The sequence below is a fragment of the Pteropus vampyrus genome, unplaced genomic scaffold (assembly GCF_000151845.1).
Source record: "Pteropus vampyrus isolate Shadow unplaced genomic scaffold, Pvam_2.0 Scaffold159, whole genome shotgun sequence".
In the NCBI taxonomy this organism is placed as follows: Eukaryota; Metazoa; Chordata; class Mammalia; order Chiroptera; family Pteropodidae; genus Pteropus; species Pteropus vampyrus.
In genome coordinates this window covers 715,423-720,331 of record NW_011888940.1, presented here as the reverse complement: position 1 = coordinate 720,331, position 4,909 = coordinate 715,423, and positions in this window count along the sequence as shown.

The following is a 4,909-nucleotide window of genomic DNA, read 5'->3' as shown; positions in this document are numbered from 1 at the left end:
TTTGAGGCTTCAGTACTTATTAACACATACTAGATATACTACAACAATATGCATTTCCTTCAAATCTTTAGGTGGAGGAGAGAGAATGATGTTTAAAATGTTTGGGGTGCTGATACACACATGGCTAGACGATAGATAACTAGAAAGGGTAGGGAACAGAAGCTACATTCATAACTATTCCCAATGCGTGTGCTAAATTTACAGTGGCAGACTTAGAAAGTTGGGTTAACACTCTGTCCTTCTGTCATTTGAAACCCTGGGAGCTGGTATGCCAGATAAAAACTTCCATCACTGTGCCAAGAACTCAGTCCCCAGAACTACGGTGGCGTTCAGGGGGAAGGGATGGAGATTAGCTGCTTCTTTAGTCCCCTACTTTAAAAATGTTGTCTAGAGCACAGACTTAGTTTTCTCTCAGTTGCTAAGATGCTCCAGCTGTGGGCATAATTACTTAGGGAGGTGGCCATGAAATCTGTGTCCTTAAATCACATAATCTTATTCCATGAACACGAAGAAGAGAATGACAGATGGGTCGTATTATAACTTGAAGTAATGGCTCATCACATCAAGTGAAATTTTCTGTAAAAATACAAACGTAAAAACAAATACATTTGAAGAATAACTTTTGGGGGTAACATATAAAAGATTTTTAAAAAACTTACAGAAGGACTCACCATAAAATCGATTTATAAATTGAGGAGCAATAACCTTTCACCTTAAAATAAAGTTTGAAAGAGGTTTAATTGTAAAACATGAGCAAAATAGAAGAATTAGGGACAAAAAGACATAGGAGAGGCTACCCAAGTTCATAATTCAGTCTGGTCGATTTTAACTGTGGACAAGGGATTCTACTTCTCCAGGTCACAGTTTCCTAAAACGTCAAGTGGGAATAATCACAGCAAATCTCATAGAATCATTGTGTTAAAGTCACAGATGCTAGCTATGGGCCTAGCACCGCAAGATTCTAAATATTAGCTATTATCATTTTATAAAAGTAACAGAGGCAATAGATATCACTAAGTACCTGGGATAAGCAGATTACTATCATCGAGAACTGATTTTTTCCCGAGAACAAAGAAAAAAATGGTTTTACTTTCTGGCAAAGAAACAATAAACCATCAATAAAGACTATCCAAACTTAAATAGGAGTTTATTAAATGAACCTATGAACACAGGACATTGTGTGGAATAGCAGGTATCTTCAATGGCAGCTTTGCACGCTGCAGAAATAATTGTTCAAGTGAGGTGCCTTTGGAAGAAACCTCATTTGTAGCAGAACTGGATCATGGTTTATTCATAACTAACTTACCTCAGTTTTTGGTTCACCACTGTTTCAGGCTTTGGGCAAAGGTATATGGAAACAAAAACGAATAAGACGCATTATTCTTTTTGACCTTGTATGTTACACATGTGGATTAAAGAAAGAGGCACATGTGTTAGATATTTGACGTGAGGGAAGGAAATCTTATGTAAAAATGAGAGTCAAATGTCACCTCTCCTCCCAAATGGAAGGCCAGGTCACTTGGTCCCATGGGGAATGGGGTTGCTTGCCAGCACAATCATGACAGCATTTTACTTGAGAAAGAGTTTTGAATTAACTCAAACACTAGGATAAGATGTCAAGTTCCATGCCGTGTAATATGAGGAAATTGTTATAGCCTGGAAGACTTTAAGGTGGGTTTAATCATCCTTTCTCTTTACTCATAAATTGAAGGTATTTGGGAATTATATTTAATTGTTCTTGTTCTGTGCACCCTAACCTCTGGGCATGCCTCAAATATAATATTTGTCTTATTGTACTGTCTTCTCCCTGTAAATTCTAGGGTATACCTGTTCATTAATTGAGCCAAGTTACTTAGGAAATACAGATTAAAAAGAAGAGCTCTGGGAGACAGTTGTTTGGCACAATTTCTTGAATGGATTAGTACATTAATTAGTGCAGTGTTTTCCAAACTTTATCCAGTTACCCTTTACTTCTGGTTTTTGTCATATCCGTGTGACTTGCACAATTAGATACTTAATATTTTCCCTAATTTGACATAAATCAACTTATTTTTAGAAATTAATCTCATCTTAAGCAATGATATTTGTGAAGTCATAGATTTGAGTTACTAATTTTTAAAAAATACGTATTAAAATAAAATTAAAAACAGAACTCTCTAAATAAAAAAGAAAAATCATGACCCCCCCCCCTAAAATAGTTTCTTGCTCACTTTGGGAACAAGGGATTAATAAATCAGTGAAATTTTGGATTTGAAAGGCTTCTTTTTTCTAATCCAACCCAAAATTCCACAGCGGGTAAGAGTTAGGGGTACAACCTTGGTCTATAGTTGAGTGTTTTCTTTACCATGTTTGGTTGCAAAATATGCCCCTGACAGTGGAAGAGCTATTTAAATATGAGAATTCCTACCAAATAAAAGAATTTTTGTCTGGTTGTCAATGGTGCCTAAGTCTTTCTGTCAGTAGCTAATAGAGCCAACTGCTTAAGATCACTAGAATATTTATTTTCTTACTTGCGAAAGCAAAAGCTGTCTCCAATTATTTAAATATAATAAAATAAAAAGAATAGGATTACACTAATGTAAGATGTCAATAACAGGGGAAGCTGTGCGTTGGGGGGAGCTGGAAAGAGGTTTATGGGAATAATTTTTGCTTAATTTTTCTGTAAATATCGAACTGCTCTAAAAATAGTCTATTAATAAAAATAAAAATGCTATTGAGACATAGTCCTGTTTAAAACTTGGATTCCATCTGGCAGATATCTTGTTTTAATAGCAGCGTTTGGCTATGGATTATGAAGAAGCGTTACTTGTCAGGATAGCACAAAGCTGGATGGAGACGAGAGTACAATAAACTTGGGTGGTGTGTAGATGTACAGACCATGGATTGGATATGAAACTTGCCTTTAACATAACAAAGATAATGATCCTATTTAACATGTTCGATCCTCAAATTCAATTTCTATTGTTACTAGGTAAGTGGAAAAGATCATACTTAATGGAAAAGATCATAATTATCATTCTAAGATTTCAAAGTGTAAACATTATCAAGTAGTAAAAATGTTTCACCCATTTTAAAGAAATGGAGACATATCGATCTAATAAATTCTGGCAATAGATATTTCTAGATAACATCCAAGCAAAAATAGAAATAAAATTCAGGATTCCAGGGCCCTGGCTCTCCTATCATGCTGTTCATTGTTAAATAGATCATTCTTTTAAAAATAATATAAAGAAACACAGGGTCACAATCTTTGGAGCACTCACATTTTAAAGAGAAGGGAATTCAAAAGAAGATACACATAAGCTTTCATTCTGTCTAGGCATAGTTATTGAAGATCATTGAGGGGTATGGTGTCTGTGGGCATTAATTTAAAAAGTAATCATTCAATTCTTGGTTATACCTTTCTTTTTTTTCCCTCCCCATGAGAAACACTGTTGTATTGTTAGGACAAATACAATATGGCCCTCTCCCCTAAGAGATTAGCTATAATGAGCACTAAATTTCTAGTTCATAGTCTGCTTGAAGGTCTTAAAAGGCTTTGAGGCCTACTCGAGGCATCAAAAAAAAAAAACACTTAGTGGATAGATTTAGGTAAAATATTGAAATATGCAATCCCTTGCTCCTTACAGACAAGTAGAACCCCCCACTTACCTGCTGGAGAAGGATACTCTCTGCTCTAATGACATACTTCTCTGGTGTTCTGGATAACTGATAATCCATCATATATTGTAGACACAAAGCATTGTTGGGCGTGCTGTGGCTATGGTGAGGGTATAGTATGCAGACACCATTTGAAGGAGAAAGTAGCTTTGGCGGGTGAGTTTTTTTCATTTTTGTGGGTCAATAATTTAGTAAACTTTGGAACGACAACAACAACAAAACAAAAAAAAAAACAAAAAAAACCTGCTGGCTTTAAACTACCAGCTCTAAAAATATCTTAGCAAATAGAGAACAGCTATCAGCTATCATGTGTGCGGACTCCCTGTTGTGCCTAACAGACTGTCCTTCATACATACTTCATACATACTTCATCAATATTTTCTGAATACTGAGTGAATGTTCTTCCTCCAAGGATGGAGAAGGAGGCTACAAGGAACGAGACCCCTCCCCCAGAGCCCCCCAGGGGTCTGCAGCTACCTTCGTTTTTTTGCATTGGTGAGGAACGATTCTGAATACGTAAGAAGAAATGAGAGAGACTAGAGAATTAGTGAAACTCTTCCCCAGTTAGCCAGTTTGGCCTCGCCTCCCGCACCGCACCTCCATTCCCCGTGCATGACTGACTCTCCCTTCCCATCCAAGCCTTCCTAAAAATAACTTCCTTTCTAACCTCTCTTCCCTGTCACCGCTATTCACTCCCAGTCTCACACCTTCCCTTCCCTTGAAAATATAGCTGACCTGAAAAAATATATATATATAACAAAACCCCCAGCAAAACCTGCGAAGATTTTTATCTCTGTATGTTTGTGTTGTTTGCTTGGTGAGTTCTCTGTTGGGGGAGGAGTTACAGATCCCTGTTACTGGGCAGTTACTGGGTAATGTGGAAGTTTCTTAATATCAAGGAGCTAGCTTCCAAGTCACATGACTATTTAGTCTCAGCTTACTGTTATTCACAGGCATTTTATTAAGTGTAAATGGACATGATCACGAGTCAGGCCAACAATGTCAAGGTGAGAACACCGAGTCATTTTCCGCTCAATTCCAAAGCTGCAAATGGTGTTGGAATTGTCTATAACACAAATTTACTTTTCAGTATCTGGTGATTATAGATAGCAATTTAAAAATCCATATATAACATACCTGTAACTATTTATTTAACCCCGAGGTGATTTTTCTTTTGCCCCGTAAGAGCCACATGGACCATCATTAATCTGTGTAAACTCTGGGAAGGAAAATTATTGGTAGTACTAGC